At 46.1% G+C, this 19,335-nt stretch overlaps 1 protein-coding gene across 1 annotated transcript in view; it reads right to left on the reverse strand.

Annotated features, from left to right (window-relative positions):
* TBX5 (T-box transcription factor 5) overlaps positions 1-14,453 on the reverse strand; it is a 93,947-nt gene extending 79,494 nt beyond the window's left edge. Inside the window, exon 1 of the mRNA XM_083590297.1 lies at positions 14,278-14,453. The gene's annotated coding sequence lies outside the window, so the exon portion shown is untranslated. The remainder of the gene's footprint in view (positions 1-14,277) is intronic.
* Between the last annotated feature and the right edge of the window lie 4,882 nt (positions 14,454-19,335).

Consider the following 19,335-nt stretch of genomic DNA (forward strand, 5'->3'; position numbering starts at 1 on the left):
TCTGGTTCACCAGAAGCGGCTTAGTCATGCTGGCCACATGACCCGGAAGCTGTAGGCCGGCTCCCTCGGCCAATAAAGCGAGATGAGCGCCGCAACCCCAGAGTCGGCCATGACTGGACCTAATGGTCAGGGGTCCCTGTACCCTTTACTTCCAGGTCCTAGGACTCTTTCTCATGTTTTTATGCATGTGTGTGTGTGTTGTTTGGTTTGACCAAGAACACAGAAAAGGTAAGATCTTGGCAGAGATAGAGAACCCAAATGGTGCAGGAGCAGAAACCAAAGGCCCAAGCTTGAGAGGAGGCCGCCCACATTAGAGAACAGATATAAACATTTCTCTTTTAATTCCTCCAGACTCCAGCCACACTCCTCCCTCCTCTTCGCTTTTTCCAAGGCAAGTGTACAAGATGTGGTTAGAAAAGACACAGCGAGAGTTTCTTGGATTTGAAGCCAAGAAACTGACACAGGGCCTATTATTTTAGGTTTTCCCCCCTTCAAATTGCAAAAGTGCTCCTTGCAACAGAGGTGAAGTTTATATGTGTGTTCAATAAAGTGGCTGTTTTTGTTTTGTTTTGTTTTTAAAGTGCCCAGGAACAGCTGGCACATTCTCTGCAAGGGGGGGGGAATGGGGGGAGTCCTGCATACATTTATTTTTACTTCTTTTCTCTTTTGATGCTTTTGTTCCCCGGTACAAAGGAAGGCATCCATTTAGGATTCTGTTATCTGAAAGGTGATCAAAGGAACCGGAATGTGCCAGGGCCCTTCCAGACACGTGCCAAGACACTCTGTCATTAATAGGAGTCCTTGGCTCAGACAATTGTTCTTTCCCCCCACTGTGTGGGTGGACCAATTTTGCTTAAAGGGCGGGTGACATCAGTTCTGCCATTAAGGAACCTCGTTCCCCTGTGCGGTGGTGGTTTAGAAGGAAAGCCACTTATAGCTTGAAGGCCATAGTTGTGGGATGTGATCCACGAAAGGCAGTCAAGTACAACATTCCTGGTAATGCTAGAGAAGACATGTGAGGGAATGTTTGGTCCAGCTAGTCGAAACTTCCTGTTCCTCCTGGCTGGAGCATCCTTCCTGTTGCATGTGGTAGAAGGTGGGTGTGACCTAACCTGTCCAGGTAACAAAAGAATGAGTCACGCAGCACACCTCTCTCTTTTTCACTTCCTTCTTTGTTTGACCAGCTTTTAGCTAGGACTGCTCTGCTAGCTCTCAGCTAGCAGAAACACTGGGATTATCCCCCCATATGGGGTAGATCCACATGTACATATTTGTAACTAAGTCTGCCTTCAGGGATCCAACTGTGAACTGATGAGGAAACTTCTTTTATTGACTTTGAATGAGATTGTGGCATCTTTATTCTTTTAAGAGGGATTCAAGGGAATTTGCCAAGAACATACAATTCAATCTGAGGCAGATTGAATTGTATAATAGTGAGAGGCTTACACAAGCCTGCAACCAGCTATCTGCTGTGCATGTAAAGGGGGAATGTAAACTCTGCTAAGTAAATGAACTTGCTAGCGCAAGTTAGGAAGGATATTAATAAACAATATATCCTCTCCTGCCACCCTGAACATTCCCACAACAGTTCCTTCTATGCAACTTCACGGGGGCCACATGGGATTCATGGGTGGGGCCAGAGCAAAAGTGGATGGAGCAATGCATGTAGATCTTACCTTATTATAAGTAGGTTAATTTCAACATACCCTCAGACAACCCTCTCTATCCTCCTTCCATCCAGGCAATCTAGAAGCACCATCAGGGTTCAAGGATGCATTCCAGCCAAGCAAAAAGCATTCAGGAGTGTGGGGTTTGCAGCCAAATCACAAATGCATGCTTTGCTAGTACAGTATAAGGGGAATTCTTAAACTTACTAGAAAGGACTCTCTGTGTGCGGCCACTTCCTTTGCCTCCTCTGAGCAGGAATGATAGTGCTTTAAACACCCATGGCTTCCCCCAAAGAATCCTGGGAGTTGTAGTTTGCTAAGGGTGCTGAGCATGGGCGTAACCAGGATTTATGTGGGGGTGGGAAAGGCTTTATGTTAGGGGGGCAGAACCTCAGTTAGTTAAGAATTTTGTTGATTTCCAGTGGTACCTCGGGTTAAGAACTTAATTTGTTCTGGAGGTCCATTCTTAACCTGAAACTGTTCTTAACCTGAGGCACCATTTTAGCTAATGGGGCCTCCTGCCGCTGCTGCACCGACGGAGCATGATTTCTGTTCTCATCCTGAAACAAAGTTCTTAACCCGAGGTACCATTTCTGGGTTAGCGGAGTCTGTAACCTGAAGTGTCTGTAACCTGAAGCATCTGTAACCCGAGGTACCGCTATACTTGATTTAGGGGGGCAATTGCCCCTCTACCCCACCCCCTTGGCTACGCCCATGGTGCTGAGAGACTCCTATCCCCCCTCACAGAGTTATAATTCTCAGAGTGGTTTAATAATCTATCCCTCTTCCCAGAAGTGCCAACCTGAATAAAATATGGGGGGGGGAAGGTAAGCCCTGCCCTGCATAATTGATCACATGACATGATGTACGCACACCATTTGAATGGCAATGCCCATCAACTTTGGAGTGGCCCGGCCCCCTCAAATATTTTAAAGGGGGGATGAAAAACTCTTGGCCCCTAGGAGTTGACTCCTGTGCCTCTTACCATGGGATTCTGGGAATTGTCGTTCTGTGAGGGGGATTAAGGGCATCCAGGCAACTCCTAGCACCCTTAATAAACTACAGCTCCCAGAATTCTTTGAGGGGGAGGCATGACTGTTTAAAGTGCTATCATAAGGCTAACATGAATATGGTCTTAGGGGTCTTTGAGCATTCAGTAATAAAATTTTATTTCTCCTTGCGGGGAGGGAGGTAGCGCCCCGCCCCGCCCCCCACAGCACACACACGCTGCGTACTGCTTTCAGATAACGCCCCAGCTGGTGAGAAAGGCGGGTTGGAAGGGAATAATTAATCTCCAGCGAAATCCATCGCGAGGAAAAACATTACTTAAGTGATAGTGACAGGCTGGGGGGGGGCGAGAGAAAGAACACCCCCCCCCGGCCGCCTCCATCCAAACGAGCAGCTTTGGATGATGTCAAACACAAGTGGGGCTTTCTTTCATCGCGGGATGCAAAGAGAGAATTTCACAAGAGAATTAAGAAGGGGGCACCACCAAACTCCCACCCCCCCACCCTCCGCTGCCTCTCTTTGAAGGCTATCCAAAGAGAATATTAATAGCGATATGAAGGTGCAAGTGTAAAGATAATACACCGAGGGGTATTTGTGTGGTGGGGGGGGAGAGATTACTCTCACAAAAGAGGCCCACCATCTCTGTTATGATTTTCCCACCGTAGTCCTCACCATCACCTAAAATAATGCTATTAATACCACTATTATTATTACACGTAAAATACTGCTACTAATAAGAAGAAAAGAAGAGGCTGCTGGATCAGGCCGATGGCCCATTTAGTCCAGCATCCTGTTCTCACAGTGGCCAACCAGATGACCTCAGGCAAGACCCAAGCACAAAAGCGCTCTTCCCCTCCTGTGGTTTCCAGCAACTGGTTTTCAGAAGCAGATCATAGCCCTTATGGCTAGTCATCACCGATGGACTTCTCCATGAATTTGCCCAACCCTCTTTTAAAGCCATCCAAGTTGGTGGCCACCACTGCCTCCTGTGGCAGAGAGTTCCACAGGCTGTGCGAAGAAGTCGTTTCTTTTATCTGTCCTGAATCTACCTTACACTGTATAAATACTACCTTATTTTTGTACCTTTGAATTGTTTTTAAGATGTTATCCATATCGCGTAAACACACTGGGTTTAAATATTCACGTTGTGTTTTTAATTGTTGTAACCCACCGTAGGGGACCCGAGTGTGAAGGGCTGGTAATAAATTGGGGGGGGGGGAGAGAGAATACGAAGAAGCAAAACAACAGGGCGCATTATTCTATGGCATGAACGAATGGACTTGCATAGGTTTGGTTTGGGAGGTGATGCGCGCCCCTGCAAGCAGCAACGCGAGGCGGAAAGCGGAATCCATTCATTAAAAGAGCCGGGACTTTCCCCCGAGCCTTCATTTAAATAGGGCGTGCGGAGGAGAACTTCTCGGAGAACTGAGCCGGGTCAGGGAGGTGGGGGGCGGGTTGGGGAGGGGGAAGAGGACGCTTGCCAGGATCAAGTTGCAATTTAATAGCCTACACAGGATAACCTTTTTTTACGCCAGCCCCCCTTTCCCACTACAAAACCAGCCACTGCCCCACATTTCCCTCCACACACGTAATCCCGAAGTTCTGGTCGTGTACGAGGGCATTCAAGTATTTATGGCTTCATAAAATCATACAACAATCCCCCCAGGCCGTATTATTTTCCTTTCAAAAAAAAAAAAATATCCATAGAACAAGTTCTGCTTTCAATCTGGGTACAAAAAAAAGAGAAGGGTTTTGTCCGTCTAATATTTTGTGCGCTCGCGCTCAAGAATGCAGGGGTCAGGGAGGAGGTTATAGGGAATTTGGGGGATACTTTCCCCTCCATACATGCACTGGGAATTTTTGACATAAATAATGTAGCTATTCTTCCTCGCCAGCGGCCCCCTTCTAAGGGAAAAGAAAAGAAAAATCTTACACGGGTGAATGTCCTTCTGCTAGACTTGAATGGGCTGTGCGTATTATGCATTAATTAATCAATCAATTAATAGAACCCGTTACCCTATATAGGTTCTATAGGGTAGGGTAGCCGTTTTGGAGGATGTTCCGCAAAATATGCTGTCTAAAGATGTCCTGCATATCCTTCGGCTCTTCGGCACTGTCCTCCGACAACAAAAGAAAGTAACAATCCACGCTCACTTATGCACTTTTAAATCTGTGGCTTAAATGTCCCCTTACCCAGGCCGGAGCGCCACTGAAGGACTTGCTATTTTCCAGGAGAAAGACGGTCATTCCAGTCTGAGGCGGTCACATTCATGCTTGCTTGACATTTCCACTAGATTGTCTCTTAAGAATGTTTCACTTTAGCTATGGGCTATCCATCATTTAAAGCATGTCCAATGCACTTTTAAAACGCATGGCTTCTCTTCCCCCAAAAACCATTCTGGGAACTGTAGTTCCCCCACAGAGCTACAATTCCCAAAGTCCCAGGATTCTTGGGCGGAAGCTACTTCTGAGCCTTAACTGTGTGCCTGATCGATAATGATTGGAAGCTTCTCGCGACCAGGAGGAGCTATAGACGCCGACGGTGTTGAATGATAATATGAATACAGTAGTAATAACGGGTGACGCTGTGGGTTAAACCACAGAGCCTAGGACTTGCCGATCAGAAGGTCTGCGGTTCGAATCCCCGCGACGGGGTGAGCTCCCGTTGCTCGGTCCCTGCTCCTGCCAACCTCGCAGTTCCAAAGCACGTCAGAGTGCAAGTAGATAAATAGGTAGCGCTCAGGCGGGAAGGTAAATGGCGTTTCCGTGAGCTGCTCTGGTTTGCCAGAAGCGGCTTATCATGCTGTCCACATGACCCTGAAGCTGTACGCCGGCTCCCTCGGCCAATAAAGCGAGATGAGCACCGCAACCCCAGAGTCGGTTCCGACTGGACCTAATGGTCAGGGGTCCCTTTACCTTTACCTAATAACGGGCAATGATAAAAAGAGCCGCTGAAATAAAGCTGGATGAATCGAGCCCGCATAATGAGCGAGATGAACATTTATTGGAGGAAATCCCTGGGCCAGATATGGTCGTGGTTTTCCCCCATGTGCCTTTCTCAGCTCCCTGAAAAGGAGTTTAATTTCTAGGGACTCAAAAACCCGTTCGCCTTAACGGACAAAAGTGGTCATTTCAAACAGAAAATTAAGATTTTATCACTACAGGTGATACATACGAGATACACACACACGTACGCGCAGGAGGTTGCTACAGGGGTGATTTACGTGCAAGAGGTGCTTACGTGAAAGGACAGGGAGAATTGGGGTGCAGGTGAAAACAGGGGAGCAAAACAGGGTTGCAGACCACAAGAGAGAAGTAGTTTCAGAAACAGTGTTGGGAAGGTGAAAAGCGAGCTTAGTAGTTGCATGGGGTGGGAGGGGGGAACTCTAGGGGGTTAATGTGGGGGAGTGGCAGGGGGTTGGGGAGCAGAATAGCAGGGGTGCAACCGCTACTAGTGCGCGCGCGCATATACACACAGACACACGGAAACTTGCAGAATTTGCAAAGGTCAAACCGAACCAATGGTAAATAAAATATCTTTCTGCCCTGCACATTAATGGCACGCAGAACATCTTGGCACACACAGTTCGATTGTCAGAGTTCTTCAGCTCAGCTGGGTTTACTGAACAGTATCACCCAGCTAATTCAGAGCTCTCTACCCACCACCCTTTGCAAATTTAGTCTTGCATCTGAGTCATACGCATAAAGCTAACAGGACCATTAAAAAAAGAAAAGAAAGACTCGACATAATTCCCCCACCTCCCAAAAACACAGCCCTCAACTACGTAAGCTACTATAATGGGCATTCCCTCCCTAATACCTATCGCAGATAATATGGGGGGGGGCTTAAAGAACAACTACGTAAATCAATAAATCTACTAAATCAACACGCGCTACAAAAGTTGGCCTCCGCATCTGGAAACTCGGGACGATTTATATGATCTCTGTCTTTTAATATCAGCTACAGGAATTGTTCCAAATGCGCTTAAGCAAATCGCAGAGAGGATGGAAAAATGAATTACACGATTCTGTCGTCGTCATTTTGCACAGCGCCTGAAAGTCAGGGTGGATAGAACGTTCCTACTTTCGGGACGCAAAATCCTGCGCACGTTTACTCGGAAGTAAAGCCCATTGCGCCCGTTGGAGCGCACTCTCATAGGATCACAGGCTCAGCAATGTTTGGACGCTGTATACCTGGTCTACGTGCCTGGATTGTTATAGAATGGGTGATTAGGAATTTTTAGCTCTCCCTAGCCTTTTAGGACGCCCCCCAGATTTCAGGAAAGGGGTGCTAAGAAGGCAGCCTTTGACATGAACCGCAGGGAAACGAAATATGAAAATATGAAATAAGTAATGAATAACAAAATAGAGGGGATGTGAAACAGCAACGCAATTCTACGCACTTCTACTCGGGAGTAAGTTCCTCTGAGTTCAGTGGGCTTCCCCGCTATCCAGAGACACAAGTTTGTAAGCTGGTGGCGTCCTTTCCTTCTAGGTACAGGGAAAATAATTATTATTATCATTATCTACTACTATTTTAATTATTACCCGCCGTTCAGCAGCAGGTCCCAAGAGAGGATACGACAATTTAAAAAAATCAATTAAAAACGGTTAAAAGATGACATTCACAAGAATAGGAGTAGGTCCTGAAAACGCATATCTCAGGTACCAAAGACCAGGGTAAAAATGCCAGTCTCATCTGAGCAGTTCCACTGGGTTCCATGTGGGACTCATATTCAAGTAATGGTGCTTAGAAGGGTCGAAACCCTGGATTGCCCCAGCCCCCAAATTATGCTTTAACCAGACGAATTATCTGTATAACCCGGTGACATTCTTTGCTGACCCGACGTTCAACGTCCAGAAAAATCCTTTCCGGCGAGCAGCTCTTGGGCATAGCTGTCAACTTTTCCCTTTTTCCCTTAAAAAAAGGGAAACGTTGACAGCTATGCGCCTTGGGAGAATGTCTTTGGAGAGGTTTCAGCCGGGCGGTCTTGTTCTTCTGTTTCCCAAATTTGCAAAATTAACGCAGATGGGGGCTGTTGAGTGAAAGCGGAAGAACAAAGCCGGCTCTTCTCTCGGATCTCACCCGTTGCAAATTGCTAAGCAAACAAGCCCCCATCCAAAAGTTTTCTTTAAAAAGACGCCATCCTAAGCACGCTTGGAAATAAGCCTGGCTGCATTCAGCGACGCTTCCTGCCAAGTAAGCCTCTATAATATTGTAGAGTTGGAACTTGGGGAAATTTCAGAGAAGGGCAACCAACATGGTCAAGGGAATGGAGCGACTTCCCTATGGGGAAAGGTTGCAGCGTTTTGGGACTTGTTAGTTTAGAGCAGTGTTTTCCAAACTTGGGGCTCCAGCTGTTTGTTTGTTTTTTTGGACTACAACTCCCATCATCCCTAGCTAGCAGGAGCAGTAGTGAGGGATGATGGGAATTGTAGTTGGAGACCCAAGTTTGGGGAACACTGGCTTAGAGCAAAGGCAAGTAAGAGGCTACGTGATAGAAGTTTATATGGTGATGCACGGCATGGAGAAAGTGGATAGAGAAAAAGTTCTTCTCCCTCTGTCATAACACTAGAACTCGTGGACATCCGCTGCAGCTGAATCTTGGAAGATTCAAGACAGAGGAAAGAAAGGACTTCTTCACGCAGTGAAACAATGGGACTCGTTCCTGATGGCCACCAACTTGGATGTCCTTAAAAGATGATTAGACAAATCCATGGAGGAGAGGGCTTCCCATGGCTATGAGCCACAATGGCTATGCTCTGTCTCCAACCAATTGCTTCTGAGTGCCAATTGCTGATATTTCCTGCCACCTTGAACATTCCCACAGGTTTGGTGGAAAAACACACAATTATCATCTCATGCTTCCTGGTGTATCTTCCCATCACTGTCCTTCTCACGAAAATTCCATGTGGGGGGCAGGAAGAGTGAGTTTGTTGTACTCGACTCCAGAGCACCAAATCCACTTTGATTGTACAACCTGATCACTGTTCTTATTTTGTGTGCACAGAAACATCAAACAGATCTCTGACTCTTTGTGGCCTTTTGTCCTCAATGTTTACAATCCTGGTCCGCATTCCAACCTGTCCTTGTGTGTCTCTGTGTGGTATTAGCCAACTGAAGGTAACATTTCATTTGACAACACAGACACCATTTGAATGGTGGCACATTACCATTTGAATGGCAAGGCCCACCAACCTTTGGGCGTACAGCCCCCTCAAATATTTTATTTGGGGGAGGGGAGACAAAGGGACCTTGGCCCCTAGGAGTTGGCTCCTATGGGAAGCTGCCTTATATTAAGTCAGACCACCAGTCCATCTAACTCAGTACAGTGGTATCTTGGTTTACAACCATAATCCGTTCCAGAGATCCAGTTGTATTTTTTTTAAAATAATTTTTATTAACTGGCCAATCACATCAAATTAAATCACATCACATAAATTCCAAATTACAAAGCCAAATTTTTAAATTTTGTTGGGGGAACCCATACTTCAAGATCCAAAGGGGGATTCAGATCATCTTCTTATTACTGTGTTAATGTCCAAATCAGTCCCAATCAGTCCAAACAAAATTCATAATTCTATCCAGTCTTATCTTGGTGTTTCCACATCATATCTTGTTCATATAATTTCTATTTTTCCTTTACGATCTCTTCTGTTAGTCTCCTTAAGCCGATAAGCAAAATAATGATCCTGTGTGGATTTCCCATTCCTCCACTAAGTCCAGATGGTTTCCATATATCTCCTTCATAGATAACATCGCTCTTTCCATCGTAAATTTGGCATTTGTCGCTCTTAAGTCCCACCGAGAAGTTGATCCACGATATGTAAACAACTCTATTTCTCTCTTTCTCCTCCCAGACCCAAGAGCTCCAACAATGCCTCCCAAAATGGCGACAGCATTTTTAACTGCGTCATTCCAAAACTCTTAGCTTTCCAGCTTCATCTTGAAACATTGCTTTGGTTCGAAAGTTTATCTCCACACAGCCTTAAATCCACAGCTTAAGTCCTTAGTTTCTGACTCATTAGGGGAGGGGATTCTTGTTAAATCACATAAGAAAAAGGAAGGCAGGTTTTTCCCCCCCTCCCCCCTCAGTCATACCGTATCTTGACGTATCTTCTCATATTTTATTCTTGTCTTGTTATCAGAGATCTCTTCTGTCAGCAGTCTTTATTCCCCTTTTTCTGGGGAAGCATGTGCAATTTATCTCGTCCAAATTGTTTCTTTTGAAGATGCTTGCAACTAGCGGCGCGAATCAGGGACGGCGTCCAGGAGTGCCGGAATCCCACAGGAGGGCTTTGTGCCTAGTGCCCCCACCCCCACAAATTCGGGGGTGGTATAGGGCACAGCAGGCAAGGGCCGTCCCCCCCACAATCCTGGGGGGGTTAAGGAGGCTAATTACAGAGATCCAGTTGTAAACCAAAACAGGTTGTAACCCAAGGTGCGCTTTCACCAATGGGGCCTCCCCCCCAAAATGGGTTGTAATCCAAAAAAAAATGGGTTGAATTATGGTGCTGGAGGAGACTCTTGTGAGTCCCATGGACTGCAAGAAGATCAAACCTATCCATTCTTAAGGGAATCAGCCCTGAGTGCTCACTGGAAGGACAGATCCTGAAGCTGAGGCTCCAATACTTTGGCCACCTCATGAGAAGAGAAGACTCCCTGGAAAAGACCCTGATGTTGGGAAAGATGGAGGGCACAAGGAGAAGGGGACGACAGAGGACGAGATGGTGGGACACTGTTCTTGAAACTACCAGCATGAGTTTGACCAAGCTGCGGGAGGCAGTGGAAGACAGGAGTGCCTGGCATGCTCTGGTCCATGGGGTCACGAAGAGTCGGACACGTCTAAAGGAGTAAACAACAACAACACTCCAAAAAAAAGGACACGCACTTCCGGTTTGACGTGGTTGTAATCCAAAACGGTTGCAAACCAAGGTACCACTGTATTGCCTACACTGACTGGCAGCTGCTCTCCAGGGTCTCAGGCAGGGCACCTTTCCCAGCCCTACCTGGAGATGCCAGGGGTTTAATCTGGGGCCTTCTGCAAGCAAAGCAGATGTTCCACCCTTGAGCAATGGTCCTTTCCCAGAAGCTCCTTCATCAGGGCACGCTGCCGCACACTGAGCCCTCCTTCTCGCACCGCTGGAATCTGAGACAGCTACCCTTCTGGATCTTGATAGAAAAACCACATTGCTCTGCATACGTCTTGCACACACACCATTCATGCCTGAGAATCACAAGCCTCCCATTAATATCCTGGCGCTTCTGGAATTCCAATTGAAGATATTTTATACGCCGCAGGTTTCAGGGGAGGCTTTTATCTCTTCTCATTGTTGGGGTGGGAGGAGGAATGAAAGGAAAATGAAAATGAAATAAGAAACAGCCCTCTTCTCAGAATGCCCCTGGACACCGTCACGGGCTCCCCACCAACAAGGCCCACTTGTGTGGAAAAAAAATCTGACTGTGTTTCCCAACCCGTTTCCCCCACCCAGCCCCAGCCTACAAAACTTAGGATGACTTATTGGGTAGGAAGGGGAAGCTGAGCTGTCCTCAATGAAAGGGTTGCACAGGCAAGGCCATTCATAATATCCTTGCTCTCCATTTGGGGAGGGTGTGGAAGGGGGGAAGTCTCCAAATGAGACATTTGCCTCTCTCCAAATAGGAACACCTGCTATAGATTACCCGCCCCACCACATCACAACGAAAGCATTTTTTAATGCAAATATGAGAAAATATATACGTCTTTCCCCCTTTTGGAAGGCCATATTTATTGTTGTTGTTGTTGTTGTTGTTGTTGTTGTTGTTGTTGTTATTTTGTAGGGACTTGGGTGGTGCTGTGGTCTAAACCACAGGGCCTCTTGGGCTTGCCGATCAGAAGGTCGGTGGTTCGGATCCCCACAACGGAGTGAGCTCCCGTTGCTCTGTCCCAGCTCCTGCCAACCTAGCATTTTGAAAGCATGCCAGTGCAAGTAGATAAATAGGTACCGCTGTGGCAGGAAGGTAAACAGTGTTTCTGTGCACTCTGGTTTCTGTCACGGTGTCCCATTGCTCCAGAAGCAGTTTAGTCATGCTGGCCGCATGACCCAGACAGCTGTCTGTGGACAAATACTGGCTCCCTCGGCCTAAAAGCAAGATGAGCACTGCAACCCCATAGTCGCCTTTGACTGGACTTAACCATCCAGGGGTCCTTTACCTTTACCTTTTTACCTATTATTATTATTATTAGCCTGTCATTCACCCTAAGGTCCCAGAACACTTTACAGCACATTAAAACACAATATCAAAAGCATGTTAAAGAAACCTGGAAACGTAAAAATAAGGTTGCTCCCAAAAACATGCACCTCAAGCGTCAAAAGCCAAGGTAAAGAGGTGTGTCTTCAGCCTCCTCTGGAAGCTCTATAATGAAAGTACCAGATGCACCTCTGTAGGGAGGTAATTCCACAGCTTAGGGGCCACCACAGAGAAGGCCCTTTCCTGGGCTGCGCCCCCCTCCACGAGGAACTACCAAGGGGGACTGTTGCTGCATTTATATCTCACCTTTTTCCCCAGGTACACAAGGGACATGGTTCTCCGTCTCCCCATTTTATCCTCAAAACAACCGTGTGAGGTATGGTAAGATGAGAGGTGGAACGCACAATGAAAGCCAGTATGGTACAATGGTTAGAGCGTTGGACAAGGACCTGGGAGACCAGGGTTCAAATCCCCATTCCGTGATGAAGCTCATTTGGTGACCTCAGGCCAGTCACACACTCTCAGCCTAAGTTGCCTTGCAGGGTTGTTGTGAGGGTAAAATGGGCTGGAATGGACTCCCTCAGGGGGCTGTGGACTCTCCTTCATTGGATGGTTTTAGGCAGAGGCTGGATGGCCATCTGTCATGGATGCTTTAGCTGAGATGCCTGCATTACAGGGGGTTGGACTAGATGACCCTCAGTGTCCCTTCCAACTCTACAACTCTACTATTCTAGGAGGGGAACTATGTTCACCACCTTGAGCTCCTGGGAGGAAAGGTAGGGTATAAATGTGATAAATAATAAGTATTTATTCAAGGTGTCGAAAGCCTCGTTCATTGCTTTATAATTATGTATGATATGTATGATATACAAATACATTTTTATATGAAGCAGGCTATTGTGGTTGATCATCGTCATAGCATGATTCTGTAGATAACCAAATGAACCCAGCAGGTTGGTTGGATGCTCCGAGGAGGCTACAGATCTACAGAATATTTAAAAATACAGAAGGCAGAATACAGAAAATACAGAATACAGAAAATACAGAAAATACAGAAAAAAATACAGAATTTTTTAAATACCCAGTGCGATGCTCTTGAAAGAAGAGAGAGATCTCTCACAGAAAAATACAGATTGAGAGGCGATGGGGAATAAAACAAGGCAGCAAGTTTAGGATCACAGTAGGGCAAAAAAAAAACCCACTTCTCTCCCGCTCACCCCCAAACATCGGGATTTCTCGCATTACCTAAGTTAATATTTGCTGGATGGTGAGCATGGAGCCTTGCTGAGTTTCTACGCCAACACAAGCAGCAATCTGAGCATCAACATAACACGCATCTTATTCTTGTAGAAGATCAGCCCTGGAACAATTTTACCGGCAAAGTCTCGCCAGCCTTCCTTCCAGCTGCCCTCGGGATAGGCGTGTGTGTTTGTGTGTCTGCTGGCGCACATCTCAGCTGGTGGGGGGTGCACTCTTTTCAATGTAGCGAGCCTGTTATATACATTCATTTTGTATTTCAATGTACATCCCGCCTCTCAGCAAATTCATTTGACTGATCTCCGGCCGGGTAAGCAAACAGAAGTTGACTGAAGCAACAGGATCACGAATTAACACCACGGATTTAAATGCAACAACAATGCAAACGAAGCGCTTATGTTTACTGTCATAGACACCGCCACACCCTCACGACTCCAACTCAGCAAAATGGACTGGAATGGACTCCCTCAGGGGGTTGTGGACTCCCTTTCATTGGATGTTCTTAGGCAGAGGCTGGATGGCCATTTGTCATGGATGCTTTAGCAACAAGCAAACTACACCAGTGCCATGGGCGTACAGGAGGACATCTGCTCCCCTAAACCAAGTAAATAAATAAAAATACTTAACTAACTGACCAATTGTGTCGCAGTCTCGCAGGTTACTCGGTTCTGCCTCCCCCCCCCCCCCGCCCCATAAAGCCTGCCGCTCCAATAAATCCTGGCTATGCCCGTGACCAGCACCTTTAGCGCGTGCCGAATCCGACCCCAGGACCAAAGGAAGCTGCCTTCTCCCGACTCAGATCACAGGTCCATCTAGCGCAGTTTTGCCTACACTGACTGGCAGCAGCTCGCCAGGGTTTCAGGTAGGAGACAGCCCAGATGGCAGCGGCGCATAGACCCCCAGAGGACTAGGGGCTTGCAAGGAATGCCCCCCCTTCCTCCGCCCCTCCACTGCCCTCCCCACCAAGCACGCTGCCTGTCAAAGCCTAGACTGGAACCGTCTCCAGGGTCTTCTTTCTGCCAACAAGCCATCACTCCTCAGCCGCGACTCGGGTGTCCAGACCCGCCTCGCCTGCGACCCAACGCCCTCTTTCCAAGACGGAGAGAGCTTTACCTCCGGGACAGGAAAGCACCGCGGACCCGCGACGCCGAGGTGAAGGAGGACCCACCGCTTCCCTCCTGACAGCCGCTCCGGCTCGCTCCTTCCTTCGGCCCCTCTTCCGGCTGTAACGACCAGGGACCCTGCCCGAGGAGGTCTTGGCTGATAAGGGGGTCTCCCAGCCTAGCGACCTGCAGCGACCGCGCAGCTCCACCACGGGACCACTGAGCCGCCGCTCCAGGACAGCGGGACGGAGACGTCGAGGCTCTTCTGGCAACAATCACTTCACACGAGCGCCCGCATTCCAGCTTCGTTGCGCTGGACGCCCCACCGCCGAGCTCCAAGTCACACCTTCTGAGGGGTTGCTGAGCGCTGGGCGGCGGGGAGGGGCTGCTGGTTGGGAACCGATTTCTGCCAACCAGGCCAATAATTCTATGTGAACAGAAATCCCTTCTTTCTTTCTTTCTTTCTTTCTTTCTTTCTTTCTTTCTTTCTTTCTTTCTTTCTTTCTTTCTTTCTTTCCTTCCTTCCTTCCTTCCTTCCTTCCTTCCTTCCTTCCCTCCTTCCTCTTCTCCTTCCTTCTCTTCTTCCTCCTCCTCTATCTCCCCTCTCCTTCCTCCTCTCCTTCCCCTTCTTCCCTCTCTCCTTCCCTCCTTCCTTTCCCTCCCTCATTCCTCCCCTTCCTTCCTTCCTTCCTTCCTTCCTCCTCCCCTATCACTTGAAGAACTATAGTGACAATACAGACGAGAGGCTTGAAAGTCTTCTATTTTTCTCCTTAGAACTTTGGTTGGACCAGCATCATACAAATGAATCTGGGAGTCGCTTTTTTTGCTGGGGGACGACGACTTTAATAAGTGGTATTTTAAAATAAATCAATAGATAGGCAGAAAGAAAGGAATGAGAAAAGGAACATAAATACACATTTACACATTTACAGTATACATAGGGAGGGAAAGAATTGATTAAAAAAGGAACATAATCACAATATGAGAGCCAGCGTGGTGTGGTGGTTAGTGTTGGACTAGGACCTGGGAGACCATGGTTCAAATCCTTACTCAGCCATGAAACGCCTTGGGTGAGCTTGGGCCAGCCGCTGTCTCTCTGTCTCACCTACCTCACAAGGTTGCTGTGGGCATTAAGTAGGGGTGGGCAGAACCAATTACACACTCCTGAGCTCATCAGAGAAACAGATTGGATGCAATTGCAACAGATAGATAGAAGCTCACAATAATCTGCCAGCTATTGTAACTGCAATGAAAGAAGTACTTCAAAATGTTAATTCACATGGCGTAATTACCTACAGAAAGCCCATGACTCTGATGTAATTACAGTGATCACAGTCCAAGGATATATTCCAGAAGCCAGGCAAAACCATTTGACTACTAAGCTATGTGGAGCAGGATCAGTGAAGACCATGACCTGGGAAGAGTCCTGAGGACCAGCCCTGAGGTTCTACACCCCTGGTCCATGCTCTTCTAGGAGCAAGATGGAGATCTGGCACCCGGTTACATTCCTCTGCTTCTTAACATTGTTCATTACAAATAGTTCTGAAGAATTCAGAACCAAAAATTTGTTTACACTGACGTTTTCTTGGAAACTGTTTGTAGCGTTTTAGCCAAATGAGACTTTTTGGTCCATTTAAAGTTTGTTTTATTGTACTGTAATTAACATTTAAAAAATAACAAATAACCATCATCATTATACAGCAGTGCGTCCCAACGTAGTGAATGATATGCTAATCATTTGCTAAAGCAAGCATCTGGCAGGCACGCCCCTGCCAACACATGTTTTGAATAAGAATAATAAAAAAAGAGCTTTCAAATTTGAATTTTGCAAACTTTTTATGCCGTTAGGTGTTTCCCTGCCTGCAACTTGCTCTTACAGTGGCCAACCAAACACCAGTGGGAAACCAGCAAACAGGATCAGGGTACAAGAGCAGTCTCCCCACACCTGCGATTTCCAGCATACTGCCTCCATCCCCAGTTCCACTCTTTCCACTCATCATCATAATTTACTGCGCGATTTATTGGGCCACACTTTTAAGCCATTAAAATGTTTTAATTAATTACAGTGGTACCTTGGTTTTAGAACAGTTTAGTTTATGAACAACTTGGAAATAGAACGCTGCAAACCCGGAAGTAGGTGTTTTGGTTTGTGAACTTTGCCTTGGAAGCAGAACACGTTCCGCTTCCTGTTGAGTGCGTTCCATTTGTAAATCGAGACTTCCGCTGCTAATCAGGGGCTTCCTGTTGAGTGTGTTGATTGATTGATTGATTGATTGATTGTGTGACTGCAGAAATGGAGAAAAGCCCCCCCCATTCAAACAATGACTAGTATCAGTGCACGTAAGAAAAAATAATAATTTTAATTTTTATCACCTACAATACTGTCTTATTTATTTTATAGTGTAGTACATTGATTATTGCATTCTTTTCATGGTTCAGTGGTCTCATTAGATAGTACAATTAATGTTAAATTGCTGTTTTAGGGGTTGTTTTTAAAAGCCCGGAATTGATTAATTTTGCATTGCTTTCTATGGGAAAGCACCCCTTGGTTTTAGAATGCTTTGGTTTTGGAACAGACTTCCGGAACAGATTACGTTTGGGAACCAAGGTACCACTGTATCGCTTATTCTATTTATGTATTTATGTATTTATTTACTTAACAGTAATTATTTACCGCTTAATGGTTGTATACCATGAAACAGTTTTACTTAAAACAATATAAAAATATTCATAAGAAAATTAAAAAAAATTGAAATAAAATGTCTAAAAGCACGTAGACATAATGGGTTGTACCTCATGTTCTGGTCACCACATCAAAAAGGATATTGTAGAGTTGGAGAAGGTTTCAGAAAAGAGCAACGAACATTATTATTATTATTATTATTATTATTATTATTATTATAAATTATATACCGCCCTATACCCGGAGGTCTCAGGGCGGTTCACAGAAAAGATCAACATAAAAACCACAATATACATAATCAAAATACAAACAACAACTCAATAACAACCCCCCCCCAAAAAGGAGACACATTTTAAAAGGGCATAGATGTCAATCAGATTAACCAAAGCCCTGGTTAAAAAGGAACGTTTTTGCCTAGCGTCTAAAGGTGTATAATGAAGGCGGCAGGCAAACCTCCCTGGGGAGAGCATTCCACAGATGGGGAGCCACTGCAGAGAAGGCCCCTTCTCGTGTTGCCACCCTCCGGACCTCTCGACATGAACAAGGAGATGGAGTGACTCCCCTCTGAGGAAAGATTGCAACATTGGGGATTTTAATTTTTTTTAAGTTTAGAACAGGGTTTCCCAAACTTTGGACTCCAGCTGTTTTTTTATTGTAGTTCCCATCATCCCTGACCACTGATCCTGCTAGCAGAGCAGTCCTAGCTAAAAGCTGGTCAAACACCGAAGGAAGTGAAAAAGAGAGAGGTGTGCTGCGTGACTCGTCCTTTTGCTACCTGGACAGGTTAGGTCATGCCTACCTTCTATCACATGCAAAAGGAAGGATGCTCCAGCCAGGAGAAACAGGAAGTTTCAACTAGCTGGACCAAACATTCCCTCGCATGTCTTCTCTAGCATTACAAGGAATGTTGTACTTGACTGCTCCCAGGGGATTACAGATTTGCCCTAAGAGAATGAGGGAGGTGTTCATGGTGAGTTCCGGCACCACTTTTTCTAGAAAACAGCACTGGTCCTATCCATGGTAGACCCATTGAAATGGTTGGGAATGACTACTTAGGTCCAGTACTTAGGTCAGTAGGTTTTTCCTGAGTAAAACTTGGTTGGATATAACCCAACACAATTTATCAAACTATGATGTTGTTGTTGTTGTTTAGTCGTTTAGTCGTGTCCGACTCTTTGTGACCCCATGGACCAGAGCATGCCAGGCACTCCTGTCTTCCACTGCCTCCCACAGTTTGGTCAAACTCATGCTGGTAGCTTCGAGAACACTATCCAACCATCTCGTCCTCTGTCGTCCCCTTCTCCTTGTGCCCTCCATCTTTCCCAACATCTGGGTCTTTCCCAGGGAGTCTTCTCTTCTCATGAGGTGGCCAAAGTATTGGAGCCTCAGCTTCAGGATCTGTCCTTCCAGTGAGCCCTCAGGGCTGATGTCAAACTGTATCAAACTATAGATGAAATCAAACTTTAAAAAAGTAGTAGACATCATGAAATTTACACTAAGCATTGGGAGACTTCATAGCCTTACTTTCTAATGTGCACCAGGGAATGCTGGAAAAGAAGGATTCCCTTCTCTGACTGGCTCCCACACAGTTAGCAGGAGGGTATGATCACATGAGCAGCGAGGAAAGCAGCAGGGGAACAAGTGATTCAAGTTTATAAACATCCATCTCTAGTAATGAGCCCTCTAGGAAGAAATGAAAAATAGCCAAAGTCTGGTAAAGTCAATTAAGCTGATTTTAAATAAGAGGTTACTCCGAGAGGCCAAAAGTTAACATGTAAAAGGCTTATTGCAAGAGCTGTAAAAGAAAAAAAAGAAGAAATAATAATAAAAATGGCACTGGAGTATTTGAAGACATTTGGTTGCTATTATAGACAAATGGAGCTAATAGGGCAGGCTTGCTGGAAGGAGCTGGGCATCTTAGATGGATGCCTTGAAATCAGAGCCTGCCAGATTCTGGGATTAAATAATTCCAAATGGCCCATTATGAAGCGACCAACACACCACAATTGTGGTTGGCCGTAATGAAAATATCTGAGCGGAGCAATCATTAGCCCCGAATGCCACAAAATGGGGGGGGGGGATATCACTCCACCCCCTGTTCTCTTTCCAACTTTCTTGATAATTCACAAGGAAGCTTTATGATAGGAATCCTTGTGATGTCTTTAGGGGAATAGGCAATTATCACCAATACACTCCATTTTGCAAATTGGTGGGCGGAAGAGATGGGTATAGAAGAATGCAAGAGTAAAGTAATTGGGAACTTAGACTGGGAATCTGAGACACTGAGGCCAGGATCTGGCCCCAAAAGAACAGAAGAAGAGCCTGCTGGATCTGGCCAACCAGATACCTATGGGAAGCCCACAAACAGAAGCTGGGCACAGGATC

The sequence above is a fragment of the Podarcis filfolensis genome (assembly GCF_964270895.1).
Source record: "Podarcis filfolensis genome assembly, chromosome: 16".
Classification (NCBI taxonomy): Eukaryota; Metazoa; Chordata; class Lepidosauria; order Squamata; family Lacertidae; genus Podarcis; species Podarcis filfolensis.